The sequence below is a fragment of the Geotrypetes seraphini genome, chromosome 6 (genome assembly GCF_902459505.1).
Source record: "Geotrypetes seraphini chromosome 6, aGeoSer1.1, whole genome shotgun sequence".
NCBI lineage: Eukaryota > Metazoa > Chordata > Amphibia > Gymnophiona > Dermophiidae > Geotrypetes > Geotrypetes seraphini.
In genome coordinates, this window is record NC_047089.1 from 140,986,693 (window position 1) to 141,003,878 (window position 17,186).

The 17,186-nt window shown below is 41.2% G+C and overlaps 1 long non-coding RNA gene across 1 annotated transcript; it reads left to right on the forward strand.

Moving 5' to 3' along the window:
• Nucleotides 1-16,158: 16,158 nt before the first annotated feature.
• LOC117362091 lies at nucleotides 16,159-16,582 on the forward strand. Its single transcript, XR_004539797.1, has 3 exons — nucleotides 16,159-16,208; nucleotides 16,350-16,418; nucleotides 16,515-16,582. It is a non-coding gene; the product is annotated as an uncharacterized LOC117362091 (long non-coding RNA).
• The last annotated feature ends 604 nt before the right edge of the window (nucleotides 16,583-17,186 follow it).

The window sequence follows — 17,186 nt, forward strand, 5'->3', positions numbered from 1 at the left end:
GCCGACCGTGTTTGTAAATGTCGCTGCCTTTGGAGACAGTGTCTCGGAAGTATCAGTGGGAGACACGCTGGCCTCCAGCGACCACAACATGGTATGGCTCAACCTCAGAAAAGGCTTCTCTAAATCAAACACAGCAACAAGGGTCCTCAACTTTAGGGAGGCAGATTTCGACCACATGAGAGACTTTGTCCATCAAGAGCTGCAAAACCATGCAGAAACTGACAATCCGGAAACTATGTGGTCAAACCTAAAATCCATCCTGAACGAAGCATCTAGCCGCTACGTAAAAACAGTAAGCAAACGCCGGAGAAACAAAAAAACACAATGGTTCAACAAGGAAATTTCTGACCTCATTAAAATGAAAAAAGAAACATTTATTACCTACAAACATCTTGGGAAAAGGGAGGCAAAAGAAGAATATCAGGCCAGATCTAAGGCTGTCAAAAAGGCAGTCAGGGAAGCCAAACTTCAAACAGAGGAAGATCTAGCACGGAACATTAAAAAAGGGGACAAATCCTTCTTCAGGTACATTAGCGACAGGAAGATAAACAAAAATGGAATAGAACGCCTTAAGAAATCAGATGGAAACTACGCAGAATCTGATACTACCAAAGCAGAACTGCTAAACGAATACTTCTGCTCAGTATTCACCTGTGAAGCACCGGGAGATGGGCCGCAACTACAAATAAGAAACAGCCAAAATGACCTGTTTCGTGACTACGAGTTTACACCTAGTAATGTCTACCACGAACTTTCAAGACTCAAAGTAGACAAAGCTATGGGGCCAGACAATCTACACCCCAGGGTACTCAGAGAGCTGAGTGAAGTTCTGGCAGAACCACTATCCGTACTCTTCAATCTCTCCATGCGCACGGGAATAGTACCCCTAGACTGGAAAACAGCTAACGTAATTCCACTCCACAAAAAGGGCTGCAGAACGGAGACAGGAAATTACAGACCGGTGAGTCTTACATCCATAGTGTGCAAACTCATGGAAACACTGATCAAACAGGAACTTGACAAAATTCTAGATGAAGAAAATCTACGTGATCCACATCAACACGGATTCACCAGGGGAAGGTCCTGCCAATCTAATCTGATTGACTTCTTTGATTGGGTGACCAGTCATCTGGATGCCGGTGAGTCCCTTGACGTGATATACTTGGACTTCAGCAAAGCTTTTGATAGCGTTCCACACCGCAGGCTGTTGAACAAACTAAAATCGATGGGATTAGGGGATACATTCACAACATGGGTAAGGGATTGGCTAGATGGTAGGCTTCAAAGGGTGATGGTAAACGGTACCCCCTCCAACACGTCAGCAGTGATGAGTGGAGTACCTCAGGGCTCCGTCTTAGGGCCGATTCTATTCAATTTATTCATAGGAGATTTGACCCAAGGACTTAGAGGAAAAGTATCACTGTTTGCCGACGATGCCAAACTATGCAACATAGTTGGCAAAAGCAGCGTGCCTGACTTTATGACGCAGGACCTAAGACAGCTTGAACAGTGGTCATCAACTTGGCAGCTGGGCTTCAATGCTAAAAAATGTAAAGTAATGCACCTAGGCAAAAAAAATCCACACAGAACTTACACACTAAATGGTGAAACCTTGTCCAGGACCACGGTGGAACATGATTTAGGAGTGATCATTAGCGACGATATGAAGGCTGCCAATCAAGTAGAGAAGGCATCGTCCAAGACAAGACAAATGATGGGCTGTATCCGTAGGGGTTTTGTCAGCAGAAAACCTGAAGTCATAATGACGCTGTACAGATCCATGGTGAGACCTCATCTCGAGTATTGTGTTCAATACTGGAGACCACACTACCGAAAAGATGTGTTGAGAATTGAGTCGGTTCAGCGAATGGCTACCAGGATGGTTTTGGGGCTCAGGGAACTCACGTATGAAGAAAGGTTAAAAAAACTGAGGATGTACTCACTGGAGGAGCGAAGAGAGAGAGGGGACATGATTGAGACCTTTAAGTATATTACTGGGCGTATAGAGGTGAAAGATGATATCTTCAGTCTTACAGGGCCCTCAGTAACCAGAGGACACTTGCTGAAAATCAGGGGAGGGAAATTTCAGGGTGATGCGAGGAAGTACTTCTTCACTGAAAGGGTGGTAGATCATTGGAACGAGCTGCCTCAGAGGGTAATTGAGGCCAGCAGCGTGTTAGATTTCAAGAGAAAATGGGATATTCATGTGGGATCTCTAGGAGAGTAAGAATCAGGGAGTGGGTCATTGGTATGGGCAGACTCGATGGGCTATAGCCCTTTTCTGCCGTCAATTTCTATGTTTCTATGTTTCTATGTTTGCAAGTGATACCAGATGCGTGCTACACAATCGCAACAAAAGCGAGGATAGAAGTTTAAAAATCAGCCAAATTCACTATGAATTGTTTATATTGGGTATGCTTATATTTTTATGTGGGTATGTTTATATATTATGGAATGCTCATCGCGCATCAATAGTCATTCTTGCATGGGAAGGGGTAGACAAAATTGCGCGAGACAACAGCGTGCCGACAACCGAGCACGGTCAACTGAGCGCAAGATTGACGGCGAGCCGAAGAAAAGCACTATTTTAAACGGCTCCGATGGGGGTGGGGGGGACATCGCGCTGCCATTGTGGGTGGTTTGGGGGGGGTTGTAACCCCCCTCATTATACTTGAAACCGAACTTATTGCCTGTTTTTTAGGGAAAAAGTTAAGGTTTAAGTATAATGAGGGGGGTTACAACCCACCCAAACCACCCACAATGGCAGCGCGATGTCCCCCCCCCACCCTCATCGGAGCCGTTAAAATAATGCTTTCTTTGGCGCGCCGTCAACCTTGCGCTCAGTTGTCCGTGCTCGGTTGTCGGCGCGCCGTTGTCTCGCGCGATTTGGTTCCGTAACCGTAAAATACTGACCTCCCGGATCTAAACCCGCAGGTCCTTAAAAATCCGCGTTCCGTGCCACTTTTCAGGTCCCTGCCACTTTTAGTCTCTGGCTCTGACAGAGCTGTATGAGAATTTAACTCTGACGGATCCTAATGCTTTCCCCTCCCCATGCTAGGATCCGTCAGAGTTAAATTCTCATACAGCCCTGTCAAAGCCAGAGACTAAAAGGGGCAGGGACCTGAAAAGTGGCGCGGAACGCGGATTTTTAAGGACCTGCGGGTTTTGCACCCGTCTTGCGCTTAGTTTTCCCGCATGTTAAAAGAGCGAGAAGGTTGAGTTATGGTATTAAGATTATGTATAATGTGATGGATATTAATTGGAAGCATAATTGGATGGAGTTATAGAATTGAAAAGTAATAAAGATGTAAAGAAACATGTTGGCATGAGGTAAAAACTCTTATGCCAGCAACACTAGTATCTGAATATGTTTAATTTGAGTGTTGCATTATCTAATGATACAATATTATTGGGTAAATCCATGAGAAAAAAAAAAAGGAAAATATCAGCACTGGAGTCATCATTCAACATATAAGTAATAATTTGAAAGATCATAGTAGACTCAAGTATATAGTTTCGGGTGCAATTCATTATGTCACATTATCAAAATGGAAAGAACAGTAACAATAAAAAAGGGAAGTTGTAATAATTTTAATAAAATTTGGGAGCCATTAACATCTTACTGTAATGAATACACACTATTTTCTATTTAAAGATACACTGTCTTATTGTTGGGAGGGGGGGTCTAAATTATACTAACATAACATAGTAGATGATGGCAGATAAAGACCCGAATGGTCCATCCAATCTGCCCAACCTGATTCAATTTAAATTTTTTTAATTTTTTCTTCTTAACTATTTCTGGGCAAGAATCCAAAGCTTTACCCAGTACTGTGCTTGGGTTCCAACTGCCGAAATCTCTGTTAATACTTACTCCAGCCCATCTATACCCTCCCAGCCATTGAAGCCCTCCCCAGCCCATCCTCCACCAAACGGCCATATACAGACACAAACCGTTCAAGTCTGCCCAGTACTGGTCTTAGTTCAATATTTAATCTTATTTTTTGATTCTAGACTCTTTGTGTTCATCCCACGCTTCTTTGAACTCAGTCACAGTTTTACTCTCCACCACCTCTCTCGGGAGCGCATTCCAGGCATCCACCACCCTCTCCGTAAAGTAGAATTTCCTAACATTGTTCTTGAATCTACCACCCCTCAACCTCAAATTATGTCCTCTGGTTTTACCATTTTCCTTTCTCTGAAAAAGATTTTGTTCTACATTAATACCCTTCAAGTATTTGAACGTCTGAATCATATCTCCCCTGTCTCTCCTTTCCTCCAGGGTATACATATTCAGGGCTTCCAGTCTCTCCTCATATGTCTTCTGGCGCAAGCCTACTATCATTTTCGTCGCCCTCCTCTGGACCGCCTCAAGTCTTCTTATGTCCTTCGCCAGATACGGTCTCCAAAATTGAACACAATATTCCAAGTGGGGCCTTACCAATGACCTGTACAGGGGCATCAACACCTTCTTCCTTCTACTGACTACGCCTCTCTTTATACAGCCCAGCAGCCATTCTCTTCTGGCAGCAGCCACTGCCTTGTCACACTGTTTTTTCACCTTTAGATCTTTGGACACTATCACCCCAAGGTCCCTCTCCACGTCCGTGCATATCAGCTTCTCTCCTTCCAGCATATATGGTTCCTTCCTATTATTAATCCCCAAATGCATTACTCTGCATTTCTTTGCATTGAATTTTAGTTGCCAGACATTAGACCATTCCTCTAACTTTTGCAGATCCTCTTTCATCTTTTCCACTCCCTCTTCGGTGTCTACTCTGTTACAAATCTTGGTATCATCTGCAAAAAGGCACACTTTTCCTTCTATCCCTTCAGCAATGTCACTCACAAACATATTGAACAGGATTGGCCCCAGCACTGATCCCTGAGGGACTCCACTACTCACCTTTCCTTCCTTCGAATGACTTCCATTAACCACCACCCTTTGACGTCTGTCCGACAGCCAGTTTCTGACCCAGTTCACCACTTTGGGTCCTAACTTCAGCCCTTCAAGTTTGTTCAACAGCCTCCTATGAGGAACTGTATCAAAGGCTTTGCTGAAATCCAAGTAAATTACATCTAGCATATGTCCTCGATCCAACTCTCTGGTCACCCAATCAAAAAATTCAATCAGGTTCGTTTGGCACGATTTACCTTTTGTAAAGCCATGTTGCCTCGGATCCTGTAACCCATTAGATTCAAGGAAGTACACAATCCTTTCTTTCAGCAAAACTTCCATTATTTTTCCAACAACTGAAGTGAGGCTCACCGGCCTGTAGTTTAATGCTTCATCCCTGTGACCACTTTTATGAATAGGGACCACATCCGCTCTCCTCCAATCCCCAGGAATCACTCCCGTCTCCAGAGATTTGTTGAATAAGTCTTTAATAGGACTCGCCAGAACCTCTCTGAGCTCCCTTAGTATCCTGGGATGGATCCCGTCTGGTCCCATCGCTTTGTCCACCTTCAGTTTTTCAAGTTGCTCATAAACACCCTCCTTCGTGAACGGCGCAGAATCTACTCCATTTTCCCGTGTAACTTTGCTAGACAATCTCGGTCCTTCTCCAGGATTTTCTTCTGTGAACACAGAACAGAAGTATTTGTTTAGCACATTCGCTTTCTCCACATCACTTTCCATATATTGGTTCCCAGCATCTTTTAGCCTAGCAATTCCTTTTTTCATCTTCCTCCTTTCACTAATATATCTGAAAAAATTTTTGTCTCCCTTTTTTACATTTTTAGCCATTTGTTCTTCCGCTTGTGCTTTCGCCAGACGTATCTCTCTCTTGGCTTCTTTCAGTTTCACCCTGTAGTCCTTTCTGCTCTCCTCGTCTTGGTTTTTTTTATATTTCACGAACGCCAACTCTTTCGCCTTTATTTTCTCAGCCACTAGGTTGGAGAACCATATCGGCTTCCTTTTTCTCTTATTTTTATTGATTTTTTTCACATAAAGGTCCGTAGCCATTTTTATCGCTCCTTTCAGCTTATACCACTGTCTTTCCACTTCTCTTATGTCCTCCCATCCTAACAGCTCTTTCTTCAGGTACTCTCCCATAGCATTAAAGTCCGTACGTTTGAAATCTAGGACTTTAAGTATCATGCGGCCGCTCTCCACTTTAGCCATTATATCAAACCAAACCGTTTGATGATCGCTACTACCCAGGTGAGCACCCACTCGAACATTAGAGATACTCCCTCCATTTGTGAGGACCAGATCCAATATCGCTTTTTCCCTTGTGGGTTCCGTCACCATTTGTCTGAGCAGAGCCTCTTGAAAGGCATCCACAATCTCCCTACTTCTTTCCGATTCCGCAGACGGAACATTCCAGTCCGCATCCGGCAGGTTGAAATCTCCCAACAGCAGAACCTCCTCTTTCCTTCCAAACTTTTGGATATCCACAATCAGATCCTTATCAATTTGCTGCGATTGAGTCGGAGGTCTGTAGACTACACCCACGTAGATAGAAGTTCCATCTTCTCTTTTCAGAGCAATCCATATCGCTTCTTCCTCTCCCCAGGTCCCTTGCATTTCGGTCGCTTGGATATTGATCTTTACATAGAGAGCTACTCCTCCACCTTTATGACCATCTCTGTCCTTCCTAAAAAGATTATATCCCGGTATGTTTGCATCCCATCCATGTGATTCACTGAACCATGTCTCTGTGATAGCGACAATATCTAGATCTGCCTCTAACATCAGGGCTTGCAGATCATGAGGGGGCGCTAGAGGGCGCGATAAGGAATGGTGGCGTAGTCAGTGAGCTCCGACAATACAGAACAAGAATCAATAAATAATCGTTGTTATCCTCAACGGATTTTCAAAATATTTAGCCCTCTGTCTTCATTATACCTGATGGCTTCATCTAAGGTAGGCAAACGCCACAAGCCAGAGCCCACTTCACCACAAAAAGCAGCGGAAGACAAACTCGAGCCCGAATCTACTCAGGCGCTCTTAGCTGAGCTGCGGGCTATGAGAGAGGTCATCAACGAAACAAAAGAAGACACTTCGGAAATCAAGCAGGACTTAACCTCGTTGAAACAAGACATTGTGCAGTTATCAACCAGGTTGGATGGAGTTGAAACCGCACATTCGGCTGCACAAGTTACCATTAAAAACATGCAGGGTCAGTTGAAAAGGGTCCCGCAGCTGGAAAAAGATCTAGAGGATCTTCAGCTTCACTCACGCCGGAATAATCTACGCGTCCTTGTGATACCGGAGGGTAAAGAGGGAGCTGGCATACTATCCTTCATGGAAAAACTAATCCCTGACATCCTCGACTTACAATTCACGAGAGAGTTTGAATTAGAACGAGCCCACAGGGTGCCCTCGTTTAGACCAGCGAATGCCAGATATCCCAGGGCCATCATTGTTCGTTTCCTGTGCTACACGCAGCTGTCAGAGGTCATGCAACGTGCAAAGTTGAAATCGCCGATCAAGCTGGATACTCATACCATCCTCTTCATTCCGGATCTTACAAAAAACGCGGCGCAAAGGAGAAAGCAGCTGCTTACATATCGACTGAAGCTCAGAGAGCTCAAAGCACAATTTGGCATGCTTTTTCCTGCCACGATGCGGGTCACGCTTAATAATCAAACTAAAAATTTCACTGACTCTCAGCTCTTGTCTGATTTCCTGGAGGAACTTCAACCGACTACTATTGACAGAGTTTAAGATTTCTCGCTATTTCGGGAGGATCATCTGAGACCTTCGGTTACGCTGATTAATAATGCATGCGGCATGGCGGCCATATTCTTGCAGCCACGTGGAAGCTGGTTCTTCATCCTCCAGATTTCGCTTTGGCGGGATTTTCACGGATGCTTGTTTGCACTTGCCCTTTCTTGCCTTCTTTCCTCATTCAGCTCTGTGCAATAGATTAACTGATGTTGAATTGATTGTATTATTAACTGATGTCTCTTTTAAGTGTTTGTGGGTTTCATCAATTGCATATTTTTACAGTTCATGCACTAGAAGTTATTAATTATTTTATCCTTTGCTGATTGGATCATTTTCATGCATCATATATGTTTATAATTATGAATTAATAATTTTAAATTCCCCTATACCTTAGCGCTCCGATGTATTTCTCTTGCCCTCTATGCTGCACATTTTATTGTCTCTTTAACCATTATTATTTGTTACTTCATTTATTCTATGTCAATGTTGCTTCGTCCTGCCTATCTATTTAATATAATTTCCATAGCATGACGTATTCTCTTTGCTTCATATGAATTATTAACGTTTATTAATCTACTACATTAATTTCCAGGGGTTGTATAAATTTTCCTCTCACGTAAATCAATCAACTTTTAATGCTTTGTCATTTGTACCATTATTCATATTTCTTTATAATTCTTACTTGCACATTGTAAGCTATGACGTCCTGTTATCTCCTCTCCCTCTGGTACATGTTTATGAATTTCTTCACTCTTTCCTTATATGTAGTGTTGTTTTCATTAATCGTATTAATTTGCTTTGTTTCCTGTTTGTCAGTAGTTCTATACTCTGTGTTCATCTTTATCAATTCTTCTTTGTTCAACATGCTGCTAAGTATACTATATCCCTCCTATGTACATTGCTCTCTCTAGTATACATGTAATGCTTCTTTCCTGATTAATTATGATGATTCCCTTCATGAACTGGTCACCTTATGCAATTTTTATTTATTTACTATCATTAATCTGCTGTTTAATTCCGCATTATTAGACCCTTGCTTGCAGAATACTTAACTGGATATTGTGCCTGTTTGCTGCACATTATACACACTATCTGCCTTTTATGTACATTACTTGCCTTTAATCCACCTGCTCATTATCTAGGCAGCCTTATTGACAAGTACAGGGCTGTTTGCGTTTAAGTTAAGATATGTCTCATTCAATATTAGCTGTCCAAGTATCATTCAACTGCTTTATATGCGCTGTCATGCTGGATTTGATCATGTCATCATCATTTCAGCTATGTTTCTCTTTGCTATACTGAACTTGTGAGGTCTCTCTTGGTTCTTCCATTTGGTTGGTTCTGGTGAGTGATACTATCTTGTTGTCATTATATTATACCAAGCAGGTAATTAAGTGTTGACAGTTTGTAAGTATGTGCTAGTTTACTGTTCTTAAAGCACGATATTTCTGATGTTTTTCCAATGTTGTCATATGAAATGTCACTCAATCATTACTATGGTTATCTTTACAAATATTTAGGATTATACTTTGTCCACACAGGGCACCTTGGTTATGTTTCAAGAGGTTATTATTTTTTATATTGTCGGTGCGCTGACTGTACTACCCTTATGCTCTCTCTTCCCATGGGGTCTTGCTGTATACTGTCCTTCTTAGGACATAACAGTTATTTTGTGCTTCTGTACACTACATTGTTGTCCATCCGATATGTGTGTTACTGCATACCACACCACTTTCATGTTGAAATTTTCATCAGGACTATCACTTTCTTTGCTACTCATTACTATCCTGCTGAATGGTAAAAATTCTGTCATTAAATGTCAAGGGGTTTAACAATCCCATCAAACGGAAAAAGATCTTAGACTATGTCACTAAGAAATCCCCAGATATTGTATGTTTTCAAGAAACTCACTTAACTATGCTTGAGTCAGCTAAACTGAAGACCAATTGGTCATTACCTGTTATTGCCTCTCCTGCAGCTCAAAAAAAGAATGGCACGGCCATCCTGGTTAGAAATTGTGATTATATCAAGCTACTATCTCACTCCACAGACACTGAAGGGTGTTGGATATCTGCTAAACTTCTCATTCATCAGAAAGAGTTGTCTTTGCTAAATATATACGCCCCTAACCAGGACAAACCCAAATTTTTTGACAACCTCTTAGCTTCTATGCTTGAAGATAAATCTCAATCTCATATATTAACTGGTGACTTTAATTTAACTCTTGATCCTGAGGTTGACAGGAAGTCAGCGGTTAATCACAAGCCTACTAGGTCTTGGCAAAGCCTTCATAATTTGATCACACAATTGAAACTTGTTGACATCTGGCGTCTCATGAATGGAGATGATAAACAATACACCTTTTATTCTGCACCTCACAATTCATATTCGAGACTTGACTATTTTTTACTCAGTAACAACCTTCTGAATACCGTCTCTCATTCTACTATCCATGAGATATCAGTCTCAGATCATGCTGCCATTGAACTCTCTTTTGATGGTAATACGCTATCAAAAAAAGGGAAGGTTTGGCGGTTCAATAATGCGTTATTACATGATAATGAATTCGTGAAACTTATCAGATCGGCGATTGCTGAGTATTTTGCATTTAACACCACAGAAGATGTTGGGTGGCCGATCTTATGGGATGCACTTAAAGCCGCTCTCAGAGGTTCCATAATATCATACCAGGCCCATCAATCTAAATTGTTATCCAAGCAACTCTCTGATTATGAAATGGCTATTAAAGATTTGGAAAAGCGTCATCAAGCTAATCCTGCAGATATGAACACTCTGAAGCTACTACACCAAGAGAGACTGAGTTATAATTTGTTACTCAGCAAAAGGGCGGGGAATGCTATATTTATGCAAAAAGCAAACTATCACTGTACCTCCAACAAAGCTGGAAGTGCACTGGCTCAATACTTGAAAATACAAGATGAACGCTTAAATATATCTGCCATCAATAAAGCAAACGGATCACTTACTGCTGATCCTCATTTAATTTCACAAACATTTAGTCAATTCTACGAAAAACTATACACATTGGAAATCTCCAATCCAGATTCTTCTGATATTGACGGATACTCCGCATCCTACCCTCACGCCTGAGGATAACATCATCTTATCATCAAATATCTCTGAATCTGACATCTGTTCTGTATTGCATCATGTGGCAAAAAGGAAAGCTCCAGGACCGGATGGCTTTACATCTGAATTCTATGCAGCATTTCAAAAGGAACTATCACCATATCTAGTTAAACTATATGATTACTTTGTACAATCTGGTGATGTAAGAGGCACATTCACAGAAGCAAGTATAATTGTTTTACCCAAACCGGGCAAGGATCATCTTCACGTCTCCAACTATCGTCCATTGGCTCTAATTAATGTTGATGCAAAAATTTATGCGAAAATACTAGCAACACGTTTACAGAATCTGCTTCCTAAATTGATTGGTGCTGATCAAAATGGTTTCATGCTGAATAGACTCTCGAGTGATAACTCAAGAATGTTTGCGAATGTTATCCTTCATGCTAATCTTCAAAAGTCTCCGATGCTTGTCTTAGCGCTTGACACAGAAAAGGCGTTCGATAGGGTGGAATGGGACTATCTTTTTATGGCTTTACGGTGGTTTGGTTTTGATGACTCATCCATACAAATGATCAAAGTACTTTACTCAGCTCCCACAACAAATGTACGAATTAATGGTATTGCATCTTCTCAATTTAAACCCACTAGAGGTACGAGGCAAGGGTGCCCACTTTCACCACTACTTTTCAACTTAGCGCTAGAGCCCTTCCTGCATTCCATCAGGGCCAATGATCATATTCGTGGAGTGCGATGTGGTGGATCTGAAGTGAAGTTCTCTGCATATGCAGATGATGTTCTGTTGTATCTCTCTCCTGATTCCATTCCTGCCCTGATATCTCTCATAGATGATGACGCTGCTGTTTCAGGATATAAACTCAACAATAGCAAAACGGAACTTATGCCTCTGAATTCCCATGTATATCAATACACGCTTACTCAATATGGCTTTCGATGGTCTGACTCTTCGTTGAAATATTTGGGCATTCCTTTTGGCAAGACACTGGATTCCACCCTAGAGAATTGTTCGTCTCATTTACTGAAGATTATCAAGGATCAAATTTTTAAATGGAATCCTCTGAACCTTTCGTGGTGGGGGAGGTTAGAATCGATCAAGATGGTGCTGACACCTAAAATATTATATACCTTGAGCATGTTACCTGCCCTCCTACCCCTGTCAGTTTATAAAAAGCTGGAATCCTTATTATCCAAATACTTATGGAATAATAACACGCCCAGAATTGCCCTGTACAAACTGAAACAATGCAGAAAATGTGGAGGTGTGAACTTCCCAGATCTATTAGACTATCATCATGCCTTTCTGTCTCGTCAAGGTGTTCGATGGATGCTCTCTGATTCTACTATAACACAAAACAACCGCTGGCTTACTTTTGAACAAGCTAGATACTCTCCGTACAGCTTACAACATCTCCCTTTTATGTCACCACCCGCATCTCCTATCATCCGTGATCACTTATTATTATCCATGATTCAGGTTTTTAAGCAGTTGGAATCATCGCTTCCTACTTCCTGGTTGGACACAACCTATGCACCCATTTGGCGTAACAATTCAATTCGAATCCAAAATAAAGTTGTTGATTGGAAATTGTGGCAAATTGCTGGAGTGCACCAGATCAATCAGTTGTATAACGGCCGTGAGTGGAAGCCCTTTGACCAGTTATGTGCTGCCAGTGGCTTACCGAATACTCAGTACTATCGCTGGTTACAGCTTAAACACGCTTTGACATCACAGATTAAGCACAAGCCGCTCCTCACAATTGCTCCTGACTTATTGTCACTCTGTGTTTCAATGGCTAGTCCCAGAAAAGAAGCATCTAAATGGTATAAATATAATCGACTACAAAAAGTGCTGCACCCTCTTGAAACTGAACAAAAGTGGTCCCTTGAATTACAAATGGACTTGGATGAAGAAAAATGGGAATATTTGTGGTCGCGTACTTCCATCATCTGCAAATCTGCGACCTTCCTCCAAACTTATTTATTTCTCACACACAGAGCTTACTGGACTCCTAGCCGTCTGGCTAGATTTCAACACGGATCTTCGGATAAATGTTGGTCTTGTGCTTCCTCGCAGGGTACACTTAGACATATGCTATTTGAATGCCCGTTGCTTCAACCCTTCTGGTCCAAAGTCATAGCAGACATTAATAACCTACTGCAAACGTCCATATCGCTAACATATAGTTCCATCATTTTGGGTAGCATTAACTTCTCTGATCTTGTTATCAAAGATGAAGACTGTCTTATTCATATACTTCTCCTCGTAGCTGTCAAGATCATTCTCTCTAACTGGAAGAACCTTGAAGCTGTGAGTTATGATAACTGGTGGAATTCCATATGTTTGACAGTTAAATATGAGAAAATTGCGACAGAAAGATCAGGTTCATTACATAAATTTGATAGGCTTTGGGGCCCTCTGCTTCAGTATGCTGACTTACCATTTGCTATTAGTTCTGTGAACTCATAATTTGTGATTGTAATGCTCTAACACCCTTTGACATCATACGATGTTTATCGTTTGGCTTTATTCATCATTGTATTACCTTATCAGTGGTTATGGCACACATCTGTGGTATGTTTTCTTTGTTTGATCGTGTACAGATGACACCTCATTATTTCTTTACAAAGTATCATGATCTGTTTATTTCTCCCTTCTTCTTTTTCTCTCTCTTTCCTTTTGATATGGAATTTCGGATTATCATAGCCCCGTTTCGGGGCATTGTTTCCTGTAATTGCTACTCTCCTATACATGTATTAATGCAAAGATCACATGTTATCCATATGTTTTCTTTTGTTCTGTACAAAAATCTTCAATAAAACTTACTGAACTTAAAAAAAAAAAAGGGCTTGCAGATCATGAACTTTGTTGCTTAGACTGCGAGCATTTGTGGTCATCGCATTCCAGCTATTTTTCAGCGATAATCTCCTTTTTCGTATGGATTTTTGTTTCGTTTCACTTTCCGTTGTAATACTAAGAAATGAGTTGCTGATATTGCTTATGTTGCAGTCTTTACTACTATCACATCTTTTCTTTTGCCGGGGGTGGTCTCTATAATTGTCCTTCGTACTTACACCACCCCCACCTTCTAGTTTAAATGCCTAGAAAAATATTGTCTAAATTTCTCTGCAAGGTTTCTTTTTCCTGCTGTAGTAATATGTAGCCTATCAGTGCAATATAGCTTCTTGTCCTTCCATGTATTTCCCCATCCTCCTATGTACCTGAAGCCTTCTTGATGACACCAGGCTTTGAGCCATCTATTAAAGTCCTCTGTGTTTTTCACTCTTTACTCCCCCTTTCCATATGCAGGCAGTATTTCAGAAAAAGCTAAAGTCTTTACAAAAGGTTTCACGCCCTCACTAAGCTCCCGAAAAGCTTTCTGTGCTGCAAATGTGGAGTTGTTGGCCAGGTCATTTGTTCCCAGATGGATGACATCAGTGTTAAAATCCTTAGTTTCTTCCTTCATTATAGTCTGTATTTGCCTGGAACTCCTAGTAGCTGAGGATCCTGGAAGACATTTCACTATTTTGGTCTCCTCGCCTTGTGTTCCAAGGTTAATGCCTCTGATGATGGAATCCCCCAACAGTAATAGTTTTCTGTTTTTGGCCTTTTTATTTGTGCTTAGGGTGTGCTTTCTCTCTTGAGTTACCTTCATTGGTTCCAGTCCCACCTCCTTTCTGTTTTCTTGAGTATTGCAGTGCACTAGTGGAGCGAAGGAATTCTGTAGAGGGAATATTAGTGAAGGTGGATGTTTCTGTGTTACATGTCGCAGTCTTCCTGAGCCTACTGTGACCCATTTATTCCTGGGCTGTTTTATTCTTTGAGGTAGAGGTGGTAAGTTGGTATGATTTTGTGGAGTGATGGAAGCTGCTTTAATTGTATTCAATTCCTGTTTAAGTTTGCAGAGCTCCTCCTTAATACTAGCAAGTTGAAGACAGATGGGGCAAGCCTTAAGCCTCCAAATAGTATGTCTTGGAATTAAAGCGCCACAGTGATTGCATAGAATAAAGGTCATCTTGATTGGTTGTGAAGTGCCTTGATTTGAGTAATCCTGATTATATGGGTCTCTATATATGGTGGGACTATAAGTCTTACCCTTATTCCTATGAAGAGGAAGAGGAAATAAGATTTAACAGAGGAAAGAGAAGGGTTTATTTTTTTGTGCTTTTTTGTTTTTTTGAAAGTAAGAAACAGGTAGGAGAAGAGAAATTAAGCAGATATAATGCTGAAAACCAGTGAAAGGAGCAGAATATGAAATGTTGAGCAACTTATCTTATTGAAGTTCACAGACAGGCTTGTTCACAGCAATGTCCCAAAGATAATGCAATTAACCTTCAAAGTAAAACAGAGCCCCTCCCTTCTCCACCTAATCAGACACAATGGCTAAAAACTAGTGAGTCAGAAATATAGGCTCTATACCACCTAAAACACAGAAATGCAGGTTCTATAACAAATCAGTGGCTACCCTAAAACACAGGATTTATAACAGGATTTTCCCTACTTTAGTCACCCTGAGCCACAGGCACCAGGATTTAATTAGAGTTAACAAAGTTTTACCCTAATCAGACACAATGATACTATTATCATTCATATTGGGAAAAGTAACAGTGGGGAAGTGGGGTGGGAAGGGAGGTACTTATATCTATTATGTGATAATATAGACAGATTGACATGTGATGTATTTCATTTTAATGTTTTGATTCTTGTACACATGATGTGTCATTTAAAATGAATAAAGATTTAAAAAAAAAAAATAAGAGTGTGCTCATGGTTTATAGTTTTATAAAGACAATGGGTATCATTTTCTTTTGCAGGTATCATACATAAGAGGATATTTACATTTACAGGTATATGCATAGCTTCATTTTTTGGTTTTGCTAAATTGGAACAATAGGATAGGATAAGTAGTCTGATGGTAGGGCTTATTGGTGTAAACTTTTAGCCTTGGGTGTGTAGTGAGGGTGATTGTATACCATTGTTGTGGGTCCTTGTTTTGGGTCTCTCTGCCTTCCTTCTGTCTGCGCTTAGGTATAATGACGTTCTTAATCCATGATGGTTGGCAAGCCAGATTTCCACTATTAGAGGTATGATTGCAAAGGTAAGTACAGACATAGTGGGTCCTGTTTGTTATATCTGTGTGCTAACCTTATAAATTTTAGTCTTGCAGTTATGTGCTGAAGGATATGAATTTGCTGAAACCCTAGTCTTGTCTAGGGTTCAGCAATATTGGAAGTTCCAGGGAAGTTCAATATTGGAGGCAAGGTAAGTACAGAGGTATAGGGATTTGTATCTTCTATGTATGTAATAACCTTTTATAATCTACTATTGAAGGTGACTACAATCAACAGAGGACAATCAAGAGACCACGATCAACAGAGGACAGACATCTTCAGTGTTTTCCTGACAGGGATCGCACCCTTGCAGGTATATGGTGTTGTGCCATAGTGCTGAACTCTACATATGTATGGCCTAACCTCACCTATTTGACCTTTGCAGGTTTTTTTGTGTGCTGGAGGTTGGTGGGGGGTGAACATGAAGTTTACATGCATGTCATAACTCTTGCAGGTACTGGTTCAGGGTCGAAGGTCGACTACAGTTCCTGAGGGTTTCATCGATATACTTCCAGTCTTACAGGTATGATGTTCTTTTGAATAGTTCATTCATGATATAGGCAATTGTATATCAATTGCAAGTCAAAATAGGATAATGTTATTAATTGTATGGTTTCAGGAGTGATTTGACATAGACATGGAAGTAATAACTTCACAGCGTGGGAGAGAGCACTGGGTTCATGAGGGCTATTGATATCGTCGTGACCGAGTGATGGCAGACGGATCCATGTTCTGGAGGTGTGTGCGCCGTGACTGTGTGGGAAGAAGAAAGAGGCTCGTCGATGGATCTTCTGTCGAGATAATGGCGCATGTGCATGCACCCAACAATGCCAGAATTGAAGCTGATCGAATGATGGGAGACATACGTGAAAGAGCTGTGACTATGGTTGAAAGGCCACAACAGATCATTCATGGCATAACAGTTGGTACAAGTTTAGAAGCAGCTACATTATTGCCTGCATACACCTCCATGCAGAGAACAATTAATAGAAAGAGAAATGCAGGCCATCTAGCAATGGGTAATCCCAGTTGCATAAGAGAGATACAAATTCCTGAGCCGCTACAAAGAAGCACAGTGGGATTCAGGTGAAAATGATGAAAGACGCATTTTCATTTTCACAACAGAATCTAATCTTGAAGTGTTGGAGCAACATGGACATTGGTTCATGGATGGGACATTCAAAGTTGCCCCCCATTTGTTTGTCCAAGTCTTTACCATCCATGCATTTGTAGACAATCGTGCACTTCCCATGGTCTACGTGTTGTTGAACAGTAAGAGGGAGGAGGACTA